This window comes from Heloderma suspectum, chromosome 4, assembly GCF_057233095.1.
Source record: "Heloderma suspectum isolate Gila_16-S chromosome 4, 16-S_ref, whole genome shotgun sequence".
In the NCBI taxonomy this organism is placed as follows: Eukaryota; Metazoa; Chordata; class Lepidosauria; order Squamata; family Helodermatidae; genus Heloderma; species Heloderma suspectum.
The window spans coordinates 7,899,486-7,913,193 of NC_139461.1; positions in this window are offsets into that span (position 1 = coordinate 7,899,486).

The following is a 13,708-nucleotide window of genomic DNA, read 5'->3' on the forward strand; positions in this document are numbered from 1 at the left end:
TTTTGCTTCCCTTAGAACCAAGAACTCAAGTACAACATGGTCGCTTTCCCCCAGAGTTCCTGCAACTGCTACTTTATCCACTAAGTCTTCTCTGTTGGTTAGGATCAAGTCAAGGATAGCCAATCCTCTAGTTCCTTCCTCTGCTTTCTGTAGGAGGAAGTTATCCACCACACAAGTCAGGAATTTCCTGGAGGGGCCATGTTTTGCAGAATTTGTCTCCCAACAAATATTGGGGAAATTGAAGTCCCCCATTACTACTACATCATGCTTCCTTAAAACATTGGCAGTTTGCTTTTCAAAAGTTTCCTCCTCGTCTTCTCCTTGGTTGGGTGGCCAGTAGTAGACTCCGACCACCAGGTTCCTTTTATTCTTTGCTCCATTAATTTTGATCCAGATTCTCTCAATGGGGCTACCAAGCTCATCCTCCTGTATTTCTGTGCACAGATATGTATTTTTCACATACAGTGTAACCCCACCTCCCCTTCTGTTCCTCCTGTTCTTTTTGAACAAGTTATATCCTTCAATTGCTGTATTCCAGTCATGAGAGTCATCCCGCCAAGTCTCAGTTATACCTATCAGGTCATAATTTCCCTCTTGTATTAAGAGTTCAAGTTCGTTCTGTTTGTTTCCCATACTCTGGGCATTAGTATATAGACATCGAAGACCATGTGCTTCATAGTCTGGCTTTCTTCCTACATGTGTCTGAAGACTATTATTGGGCGCTATCAGAGCTGTTCTCTCCGTTGCGGTGCATGCGCCTACGTCCATTGTTACCCCCAACATTACATCTCCCTTCCCCGTAGGATTCAGTTTAAAGCCCTCCTGATGAAGTTCTTCATGCTGTGGCCAAACACATTCTTCCCAGCCTTGATGAGGTGCAACCCGTCCCTTGCCAACAGCCCATCTTCCAGGAAGTATAGTCCGTGGTCCCAGAATCCAAATCTCTCTCGTCGGCACCACCTTTGTAGCCAGTCATTCACCCGGAGTATTTTTCGTTCCCTTTCTATCCCTCTTCTAACTACTGGAAGGATGGATGAGAAAACTATCTGGGCCCCAAAGTTCTTGAGTTTCCTTCCCAAAGCTTCAAAGTCTGAAGTGATTTCTTCGTAGCTCCGCTTGGCGTCTGGAACTCTGACCAGAGTTCTGCATTCAGTTGGATATATCTTCCCCTGTCTCCCTTGCTTTTTGTTTCCCTTCTTTCCTCAGCTACTTGTAAAGCCTCATCAGATGGCCACTTGGCTTTCTTGCATTTCTTTTTCTTTGGGATGGATTTAGTTGCTGCCTACTGAACAATGTTACAGACCTCTGTCCATAGTTCCTCAGGCACTCTATCAGGTCTAATCCCTTAAATGTATTCCTCACCTCCACTGTATATTCATAAGGGATATGATTTAGGTCATACCGGAATGGTTTAGTGGTTTTCCCGACTTTCTTCAATTTAAGCCAAAATTTTGCAGTAAGCAGCTCATGATCTGAGCCACAGTCAGCTCCAGGTCTTGTTTTTACTGACTGTATAGAGCTTCTCCATCTTTGGCTGCAAAGGACATAATCAATCTGATTTCAATATTGACCATCTGGTGATGTCCATGTGTAGAGTCGCCTCTTGTGCTGTTGGAAAAGAGTGTTTGCTATGATCAGCGTGTTCTCTTGGCAAAACTCTATTAGCCTTTGTCCTGCTTCATTTTGTACACCAAGGCCATGCTTGCCTGTCCTGGTGATTTCTTGACTTCCTACTTTAGCATTCCACTCCCCTGTGATGAAGAGGACATCTTTTTTTGCTGTTAGTTCTAGAAGGTGTTGTAGGTCTTCATAGAACCGATCAAACTCAGCTTCTTCAGCATCAGTGGTTGGGTCATAGACTTGAATTACCGTGATGTTGAATGGTTTGCCTTGGATTCGTACTGACATCATTCTATCGTTTTTGAGATTGTACCCCAGTACTGCTTCCCCCCCCTTTTGTTGACTATGAGTGCTACTCCATTTCTTCTAAGGGATTCTTGCCCATAGTAGTAGATATAATGGTCACCTGAATTAAATTCGCCCATGCTTGTCCATTTTAGTTCACTGATTCCCAAGATGTCGATGTTCAATCTTGCCATCTCATGTTTGACCACCTCCAGCTTACCTTGATTCATTGATCTGACATTCCAGGTTCCTAAACAATATTGTTCTTCACAGCATCAGACTTTCTTTTCACCACCAGACACATCCACAGCTGAGTGTCCTTTTGGCTTTGGCCCAGCCGCTTCACTCTTTCTGGCGCTACTTGGGAATTCCCTCTGCTCTTCCCCAGTAGTACATTGGACACCTTCTGACCTGAGGGGCTCATCTTCCGGCGTCGTATCTTTTAGCCTTGTGATACGTTCCATTTGGTTTTCTTGGCAAGAATACTGGAGTGGGTTGCCATTTCCTTCTCAGTGGACCACATTTTGTCAGAACTCTCTGCCATGACCTGTCCGTCTTGGGTGGCCCTGCACGGCACAGCTTATGGCTTCACTGAGTTACACAAGCCTCTTCTCCACAACAAGGCAGTGATCCATGAAGGGGCAGCTGGATATCCCCTCCTTATTTAATGTAATAAGCCATGACAGGCAAGGGTTGAACACACAGGTGGTCAACTGGACTTGGCCAAGCACCTTGTCCACATCCTCGGGCCTCAATAACTGAAACTCATCCAATAAAAATGGACCAGACGGTGCTCTGAACGCCTCTACTAAGGAGGTGCATTAATTGTGGTGTCCAATTCATGACGAATCTGAGCAACTTTATCCAAAGCGCCATGCAAACTCGTCACAGCAGTCCCCGGCCAATGGCCATGCTAGCTGAGGATTATGGGAGTTGTAGTCCAATGCATCTGGAGTGCGCCAGGTTGGGAAAGGCTGTAGTAAAACAAACTCAACCTTTAAAACCGTAATGTCAATTTAAACAGCAAAGTTAAAAAGATGTGGCTTGACCCTCTTCCAGGCTGCAGAGAGCACAGGGACCAGTCGCATCTCCAAACGGCGTGCATACGCTATATTTTGGACTACAACTCACATAATGCTCAACCCACTGATGGGGCTGATGGGAGAAGCAGTCCAAAACATCTGGAGGGCAGCAGGGTTGTTTACCCTGTCCTAGCACATAAGCAAAACATATTCAGTTTGTGCTCTCTGCTCGGTCCGCCCTCCCTCCGCTCCTGCCACTTGACTCTTTTCTCCGCCTTGTGTGGATAAGTGGAGCTACATGTTTATTGAGCATTTCCTCTCTTTCCAAAGTTCTGAGCTGGGTGCCAGCCGTTTTGTAACCCAAGTGTGTTTACGCACAAGAGGCCAGCAGTCTTGGAGGTTCCCCCAAGGTTTACAGAGGTACAGAAAACCTTTAGGAAGAAAAGCTCTAATGGGACGGGGGCAATGGTCATTCTGGTGGGGATGACGGAAGTTATAGTCCAACACATCTGAAGGTCACCGGGTTGGAGAAGGCTGGTATCAATGCTTTATACTATTGTAGAGGAGATTCTGTTTCCCCCCTCCCCCTCCACTGGTGTTTAAAAACATACTGGGAGTAATGCAGCGACGGAACTGGCAGGTTGTGGTTCCTGGATGCTTTTTCTTTTTCTGGAGGCCCCCACTTTTTCTCCTTGCCCAACGGCAGCTCAGGCAGTGGATTGTAAGGAATGCCCCCCACCTTCTCCAGTTGTTACCCTAATGGGCCAGTTCCCAAGCTAGAACCTATTGGGATCCTGCCTTCTGATTCCAGTAGAACAATAGCCACAGAGTTCCATTCCGTGGTGGTCAGCAGGCCATGTGCCTGATGAAAAGGGGTGGTGTGTTTCTGGGCAGAGTGGTTTTAGGAAGAGACCGCACAGTTGAAGGCAGGTAAGAGGGACAGGGGACGGGAGGCACTGAACCCAAAGGGGCTGAGAGGCGGCACTCTTGCGGATGAGGGCAAAATGGTGAAGCTCAGTGGGCAGCTATGTGCTTTGTGTGATGTATGTTCCAGGGCTGGGGGTTAAATAGAGTTGAGTGCTATTAACCAGTGGGCTAAGGAAATCCTTCTGCAAGGATCATCTCACCCAGTGGTCTATGTAGCCCAGGGGTGGGCAACTTCAGAGGGTCCTGGACCACATCCCTCACTACTGAAATTGGGCGGTGGCAAAAAAAGCACCACCTCTTCACTTTAAAACAAGTTGTGCGGAGAGCGGGAGCCTTGTTTTTCATGCAGAACTGTGCTCCTGGAAGACATTGGGAAGTGATGACGTGGAGGGTGGTGGGTTGTTGTTGTTCAGTCGTTCAGTCGTGTCCGACTCTTCGTGACCCCGTGGACCACAGCACGCCAGGCCTTCCTGTCCTGCGCTCTCTCCCAGAGCGTGCTCAAGTCCATATTCATTGCATCGGTGATGCTATCTAGCCACAAAAATGGCCAGGGTGCATGCTCGTGTGTTGCCTGCCCCTGACCTAGCTCAATATGCCTACCTACAGTCAAGAGCCTCATGGAGGTTCAGAAGCTGGGAATACCGGGTGACTGCCCACCTCCTATTGCTAATCTATTAGAAAGTAGCAACTGGATTTTCAGCCATAGTAACTACTACTCAACAGCAGTGGCCAGAACAACGTTCTGTAGCAATGTGATGATGGTATAAAGATGTTCATCTGTTTTACATACACACACACACACGCACACGCTTTTAAAGTATTCTAAGGTACCCTGAGTGGGCATGATTTGGCCAGTAATAAATGCAAAATGAAAAGTACAAAAGAATTATGGAACCCATATGGAGGACCGGAGGGCCACTTTTTATTCTGGAACTGCTGTGTCTCGACATCTGCTTCTGATGCTGGTCCTCAGAATGCATCTCTTGCCTTCCTGGCTCATGCAAGAATCCTACCGACCCCCCTTCAAGGGTGGTGGTGGTAGGCTTGGGGTACTGTCAGAGCTCCCATGGGGCCCCCAATCAAGGCCTGGGCTGGTGTAGGTTGTGCACCCCTCTTTTAATGCTGGAAAGCCATTAGCAGCCATTAGTGGAATTTCCTTGGCCATCTCAACATTTAGGGAATGTTCTAGGGATAAAAATTCAATGGAACTTGGCCACTTGAAGTGCTCCTCAAAAATGAACAGTAGGTGGAGCTATTTTGCTTGAAATCCAGTTTTACTGAGTCTTATTTTAATTTCAGAATATAAAAGCTACAAGGTTGGGAGGACCCAAGGTCCACTTATAGCACCCTGTCTCTGACTGTGGCCTGCTAGGGAAGCTTACAAGCCGGGTGTGATGGAGGTCACCATCCCCCCCCCCAACATCTGATAACCAGAAAGATGCTCACGTTGCCTCTGAATTCCACTTAAAAAGGAGTTTGGATTAACATCTGTAGTTCTGGAAAAGTTCTCCCAAAAAGTTAGACTTACTGAAACCTGCCATTTCCTGCCAAAACTAGCGTGCCCAGTGTTCTTCAAATTGGGCACGAGGATGAAATTCTAGCTGGGCCACTGAATTCCTAGCCTGTAAGCCACCCTGCCCCCTTCATGGATCACTGCCTTGTTGTGGCGAAGGGGCTTGCGTAACTCAGTGAAGCCATAAGCTATGCCGTGCAGGGCCACCCAAGACGGACAGGTCATGGCAGAGAGTTCTGACAAAATGTGGTCCACTGGAGAAGGAAATGGCAATCCACTCCAGTATTCTTGCCAAGAAAACCCCATGGAACGTATCACAAGGCTAAAAGATATGATGCCGGAAGATGAGCCCCTCAGGTCGGAAGGTGTCCAATATACTACTGGGGAAGAGCAGAGGGGATTTCCAAGTAGCGCCAGAAAGAGTGAAGCGGCTGGGCCAAAGCCAAAAGGACACTCAGCTGTGGATGTGTCTGGTGGTGAAAAGAAAATCCGATGCTGTAAAGAACAATATTGTTTAGGAACCTGGAATGTCAGATCAATGAATCAAGGTAAGCTGGAGGTGGTCAAACATGAGATGGCAAGATTGAACATCGACATCTTGGGAATCAGCGAACTAAAATGGACAGGCATGGGCGAATTTAATTCAGGTGACCATCATATCTACTATTGTGGGCAAGAATCCCTTAGAAGAAATGGAGTAGCACTCATAGTCAACAAAAGGGTGGGAAAAGCAGTATTGGGGTACAATCTTAAAAATGATAGAATGATCTCAGTACGAATCCAAGGCAAACCATTCAACATCACAGTAATTCAAGTCTATGCCCCAACCACTGATGCTGAAGAAGCTGAGGTTGATCGGTTCTATGAAGACCTACAACACCTTGTAGAACTAACACCAAAAAAAGATGTCCTCTTCATCATAGGGGATTGGAATGCTAAAGTAGGAAGTCAAGAAATCACCGGGATAACAGGCAGGCATGGCCTTGGTGTACAAAATGAAGCAGGACAAAAGCTAATAGAGTTTTGCCAAGAGAACATGCTGATCATAGCAAACACTCTTTTCCAACAGCACAAGAGGCGACTCTACACATGGACGTCACCAGATGGTCAATATTGAAATCAGATTGATTATGTCCTTTGCAGCCAAAGATGGAGAAGCTCCATACAGTCAGTAAAAACAAGACCTGGAGCTGACTGTGGCTCAGATCATGAGCTGCTTCTTGCAAAATTTCGGCTTAAATTGAAGAAAGTCGGGAAAACCACTAAACCATTCAGGTATGACCTAAATCATATCCCTGATGAATATACAGTGGAGGTGAGGAATAGATTTCAGGGATTAGACCTGATAGACAGAGTGCCAGAGGAACTATGGACGGAGGTCTGTAACATTGTTCAGGAGGCAGCAACGAAATCCATCCCAAAGAAAAAGAAATGCAAGAAAGAAAAGTGGCTGTCTGATGAGGCTTTACAAGTAGCTCACGAAAGAAGGGAAGCGAAAAGCAAGGGAGAAAGGGGAAGATATACCCAACTGAATGCAGAGTTCCAGAGAATAGGAAGGAGAGACAAGAAGGCCTTCTTAAATGAACAATGCAAAGAAATCGAGGAAAACAACAGAATGGGAAAGACTAGAGATCTCTTCAAGAAAATTGGAGATCTCAAGGGAACGTTTTGTGCAAAGACGGGCATGATAAAGGACAAAGAAGGCAGGGACCTAACAGAAGCAGATGAGATTAAGAAGAGGTGGCAAGAATACACAGAAGAACTATACAGGAAAGATCTGAATGTCCCTGATAGCCATGATAGTGCGGTCACTGAACTTGAGCCGGACATCCTAGAGAGTGAAGTCAAGTGGGCCTTAGGAAGCATTAGTAGCAACAAAGCTAGCGGAGATGACAGTATTCCAGCCGAGCTATTTAAAATCCTAAAAGATGATGCTGTTAAAGTGCTGCATTCAATATGCCAACAAATCTGGAACACTCAACAGTGGCCACAAGACTGGAAAAGGTCAGTTTACATTCCAATTCCAAAGAAGGGCAACGCCAAAGAGTGTTCAAACTACCGCACAATTGCGCTCATTTCACATGCCAGCAAGGTGATGCTCAAAATCCTACAAGCTAGGCTTCAGCAGTATGCGAACCGAGAACTACCGGAAGTACAAGCTGGGTTTCGAAGAGGCAGAGGAACTAGAGATCAAATCGCCAACATTCGCTGTATCATGGAGAAAGCAAGAGAATTCCAGAAAAACGTCTATTTCTGCTTCATTGACTACGCTAAAGCCTTTGATTGTGTGGATCACAACAAACTGTGGCAAATTCTTAAAGTGATGGGAGTACCAGACCACCTTACCTGTCTCCTGAGAAACCTGTACGAGGGTCAAGAAGCAACAGTCAGAACCAGACATGGAACAACCGATTGGTTCAAAATTGGGAAAGGAGTACGACAAGGCTGCATATTGTCACCCTGCTTATTTAACTTATATGCAGAGTACATCATGAGAAATGCCGGGTTGGATGAATCAGAGGTCGGAATTAAGATTGCTGGGAGAATTATCAACATCCTCCGATATGCAGACGATACCACCCTAATGGCAGAAAGCGAAGAGGATCTAAAGAGCCTCTTGTTGAGGGTGAAAGTGGAGAGTGCAAAAGCTGGTTTGAAACTCAGCATTAAAAAAACTAAGATCATGGCATCTGGCCCCATCACTTCCTGGCATATAGAAGGGGAAGAAATGGAAGCAGTGACAGATTTTACTTTATTGAACTCCAAGATCACCACAGACGGTGACTGTAGCCATGAAATTAAAAGACGCTTGCTCCTTGGGAGGAAAGCTATGGCAAACCTAGACAGCATTGTAAGAAGCAGAGACATCACCTTGCCGACAAAGGTTCCTATAATCAAAGCTATGGTTTTCCCAGTAGTAACTGTGAGAGCTGGACTATATGGAAGGCTGAGCGCCGAAGAATTGATGCTTTCGAACTGTGGTGCTGGAGAAGACTCTTACGAGTCCCCTGGACTGCAAGGAGGTCAAATCAGTCCATCCTAAAGGAAATCAACCCTGAGTGCTCATTGGAAGGACAGATACTGAAGCTGAAGCTCCAATATTTTGGCCACCTAATGCGAAGAGAAAACTCCCTGGAAAAGACCCTGATGCTGGGAAAGACTGAAGGCAAAAGGAGAAGGGGACAGCCGAGGATGAGATGGCTAGATAGCCTCACCGATGCAATGAATATGAACTTGAGCACACGCCAGGAAAGAGCGCAGGACAGGAAGGCCTGGCGTGCTATGGTCCATGGGGTCACAAAGAGATGGACACGACTTAACAACTGAACAACAACAACAACAACAAGCCACCCTGCAGGAAATGGCAGGTTTCGGTAAGTCTAACTGCTTGTGACATTTGCAGTTCTCCTGAATCCTTTCGAACCTGCCTGTCCTCCATGATGAGAAAATGGGAAGCTGCCTTACACTGAGTCAGACCCTTGTTCCATCTGGTTCAGCACTGTCGACACTGACTGGCGGCAGTGGCTCTCCTGGGTTTAGGCAGGAGGTTTTCCAGCCCTACCTGGAGATGTCAGGGATTGAACCGGAGACCTTCTGCCTGCAAAGCGGGGGCTCTGCCACTGAGCTGTGGCCCTTCCCCATAATGGGGAGTGTCTATGTGCTGACCTGTCCACCACCTGCTCTAGTGTCAGCACCAGGAGGTATACTGTAACAAGCATGTGGGCTTGATTCCCCCTCTGCTTCCAGTTTTATAGAGATGGGGAATAAAATGGAATGCTGAGAGCTGTGCACCCGGAGGACATACAGGCCTGTGCAGGGCTTGCTCAGCTATCGTGGTCTGCATTTGATGTCCACACTAGAAGGGCTGAGAAAGCCGTGATACAATCAAGTCCCTCTTGCCTATGATGTGGGCACACTGACTTCTTTTGTCCCACTACTGTAGGTTTTTGAAGCATGACCAAAATCTGTCTGTCATCCCTCCCATCATCTTATTTTTATACTGCCCAATAGCTGAAGCTGTCTGGGCAGTTCACAAAATTAAAACCACAAAAATACAACAGAAAGGCAATATAAAATATAATAGATTAAGGGCAAAATCCTGTGGCCCCTACATAGTGGCTAGATGGCCACAGGATTTTTTGGTTTGGGGGAACTGACCTCAGAGCCTGTGCCCCGAGCTTGGTTCCCAGAAAACTGCCTTCCCACCCTTCCCCTGCTGTCTCATAGGTGGCGTGGATCATCCTGGCTCTGCGCTCGGAAGGGGGTGGGAGGGGTGGGGACAGTGGAAGTGTCATTACGATGCTTCCTATGTGTCGTCTGCCCCCCCCATTCCGCTCCGCTCCAGCTAGACAGATGAAATTGGCTGTGTCGCAGGTAATGCAGGGTGTCTGGAGTGTGGAGGTGAAGATCTCCTCCATGTGCCGCCCGCCCTGCATTGGATAGGCGGTCGCCTCCGAGTTCGGAGGCGGATGCCTATCCTGATAGGATTGCTCCCTAAAACTACAGAATAAAAATACAACCAGAATAAAACCTAGCAGCAGTGCAGATACTGAAAATGCAATAGCAGATACAAGACAGCTGAGGTAAAAAACTGGAATGCTAAAATGCTAAAAATACCTGGGAAAATAAAAAAGGACTTCATCTGGAGCCGGAAAGAGTACAACGTAGGCGCCAGGCAAACCTCTCTAGGGAGTTAGTTCCACAACTGGGGTGCCACAGCAGAATACCTGTTTAGCAGAGATAATAGACAGATTTTGCACCCCAGGCAAAAATGCTACCAGTCTATCATCAACCCTCTGAAAAAACCTGTCCTCTGTCAGCCCATTTTAGACTGCAATTATTCTGGTCCACCTCCATTCAGGGGCTATTTCCACAGGGAAATAAGAAGGCTTTCGGTAGGCAAACTGACATTGCTTGGCTTGCATGAAGGAAGCCAGGACTGAGTGGCATCAAGGGCAAAACACATGGAGGAGTTACATGTGGCATGTTTTTTTTCCAGGAGCCCCAAAGCCCAGACGCCACAATATCTACACAGTATTAAACAAAAAGTGTGGGTTTGGGAGGGAATCTGAATTTGTTGCCAAAACCAATATGGCGCAGCTGCAATACACGTTCAGGTTGCAGATAAGGTTTTGTTTAGTTTTGTATAATTTTATGCTGGTGAGGGGCAAAGAGAAAACAGGACAACAAATTGCCACTCCTTAACCTCTGGAAGTCCTTCTATGCCTGCTCTGGCATCTAAGGTTCACCTCAGCATCTTGAGTTCTGCACAGGGTACCAGGTTCCTCATTTGCCTGGTGCAGTTGCAGTGCGCACGAGCAGAAAACCCACGCAACCCTGCTGCTGATGTGCTGCTCTATCCAGTACTATCTTTGGGATTTTGATCCTGCCACATTGTCTCTTCGAGGCCCCATGCAGTGTGCTTTGTGATCTTTGACCATCTAAATCAGCATCACACATGTCTCTTTTACTCATAATAACTAGGTGTCTCCCCCACAGTCTGGGGAAACATACTTTCTCCATTCTGGACGCATATGTGAATGTATGGATATGCCTTATCCCAAGTTCGTCCAAGGTCTCAAAGAGTTTTCTCACACTGTGTAGCTGCATAACTGGAGATGCTGGGGATTGAATCAGGGATGCAAAGCTTGTGGTCTTCCATGGAGCAACATATCCTTGAGATGAGGTTGTCAGGATGCAGTCTGCCAGATTGCGGGGTGGATGGGTGGGAGTAAGATTCCTTCGGGGTCTTTCTTTGAAAATGTGAGAGGTGGGATCATAGATCTCACAAGCCAGAAGAAGCAGTAGCCCAGCTTGCTTGACTGCCTGGTCTCTTCTTTTGCGCAGCAAGGAAGAGAAGACCCCCCCCCCACCTATCTCCAGGGGCAGATTTAAGGGCAGGCAATCCAGATAACCTTCTGGGTTTGCAGGGGGCAGGGCCTGTTGCAGGTTATCACTTGTGGTAATCACTTGTGGTAATCACATAATCACTTGTGGTAAGCACTTGTGGTAATCACATAATCACTTGTGGTAATCACTTGTTATCACTTGTGCCTAACTTGGAGGAGGACCTAACATGAGGCAAACTGAGGAGCAGCTGTAGAGGTTGCAAGTGGGCTGGCAAACCCACCGCTTGGTGGTTTGGGTTTCTTGGCTTGTGCTGCGTCTTCCTCCTTGTCTTAAACTGGGGCCTGGTGCACTCAGGACGCACGCTAACCAGATTGGAGGATACCGACATGACTCAAGTCCACTTGTGTGAAAGAATGACAGAGCTTATTGATGGAAAATGGATGCGGAGAAAGCAAAAGCGAAGAAAGCTTACACGTGCCCTTAGCTCTCGGTTCAGTCGCTCTGGTTCCCAGGGGAGCAATGGGCACCATCCTGTGGGGCTGCTTATCCGAGCAGGTGGCATGCCTTCCCCATCTCAAACAAGATCAGGGAGCAGGTCAGTCTGCTCAGGATTTTACAGAGCAAGTCTCACTGAGTTAGGAAACTATCAGGAAATGCACCCCCGCCCCCTTACCAAGGCATTTCTCCCCTGGCGGCAAAATAAGTTTCTCCCAGTACAGAAGGACGCATCCCTTATCAGCCAGAAGGTACAAACCACACAGTGACTGTGGAAAGCAACTACTGTGCATTGTTTTAGCTTCTGTTAGTATCAAAAAGCGTCACCTTCACTGGATGTGAATACAGCAATGAGAACCAACTCTAAAACCGTGAAAATTGCCAATGGTTCTAGCAAATTGGTGTACTTATGCTGTTAAATACTGCATTCAATACTGCATATCTCTGGGCAATTTCACACCTGACTGCCCACCATTCTTCTGAAACAAATCCAATACATCCCTGCTAGGTCATGCGATCCCTCCGCATGCTGTCCATTCAGATCGCTGGCAAGAGCTGTTTGTCTGTCCTCTGGCAGCCCGCTGGATGGAAGGAATAGGGAGACAGGAAAAGGGTGACTCGCCCGTTGACAGGCCTAGACCTGAACATGGGTGGGTCACTGCTGTGGTGCCTCAGGACCTCAGATGACCTTCTCAAGAAATGGGCATGTTCAGAAGGGACAAGGTAGTCCTTCAGATCCTCAGAAGACATGCTGTCATTGCTCACCTCTCTCTAGCTACCGTGTCTGGGCCTGTGCGCAATCACATGGAAAAACCTCCCCCACCCCCGGCAGTGGTGCCAGTCAGAAAAAATTATTGGAGAACTCAGATCTTTGAAGGAGCAAGACCACGACCACAAGGAGGCACTACAGGGCTGAAAATGCTCCCCAGGTTCTCCTGAACCAGGAGAAATACATCTCCTGATTAACTTGTGAATGCCGTCCCACCTGACTGGCGCTTGTGAACTCCCTGGCAGTCTTTTGTATGTGTGCGCAGGATTTCCATACAAGCAAGATTCCCAGTCTGGGAAAGGGAGGATGTCTCCTAGAAATGGAACACCTCTTTGCAGTGAAACTCATGTGGCCAGAAAGAATCTGTACTTGCCACTTGGAATTTTGGGTTGCCCCATGTGACTAAAGCAGTGCCACAGAGGTTGGGCGGGTTAAAGGGCAACTCTGGATGCATGTTATAGAGGATAGTGAGTGAAGTCCAATACTAGCCCAAATGGTGGTTCCTGGCCAGAGGAAATGATCAGCACTGGGCTCTCATCTGACGTTATTTTTTTCTTTCTTCTCAGCAATAGATATGTCAGTTTCACTTAAAGCCCCTTTTCCACATCCAGTAATAAAATTACAGTTTAAAATCTTTCCCACAAAGTAAGGCGTTTAGGAACTTTTGTCCTAAAAGAGTAGGGATCTTCCTATTTGCCTTTTTGAGTTGATTTGTGCTGCCTCCCTTTCCATCTCATCCCATTGCTTGCAGCCCTGGCTCAAGCTCTCTTGCCTCCTGAGGTGGGAGAACACATGCCACCATGCACTGCATCCCTTCCCACCCATCACATCATGCTCCCCTTCCCTTTAGCATACCCCCCTTCCCCTTATATTTGTTGCTGCTGCCTCAGCAAATGTAAGGGGAAGGGGTGTATGCAAAGAGGGAAATAGAGGGTGGGTGGCTGCTCCAGAGAGCCCTGCCAGCCACTCTCTCACTGCAGCAAGTGCCACAGCGGGAGAGTGGCTGGCAGGAATCTCTAGAGCACCTGTTGGAGACAATGCAGCAGTGGACCCTTGTGGCGTGGGAAGTGCTCCTCCCACTCCATTGCCTGGTACGGTGCCTCCCCTTGGGCCTTGATTGGAGGCCCAGCTCTGACTGCTTGCACATAGCAAATGTGCTGGGGGCAACATGGAATTGTGTACTTGGTTTAATTATTAGCATGATAATTTTGTACAATAAAAGGAAGA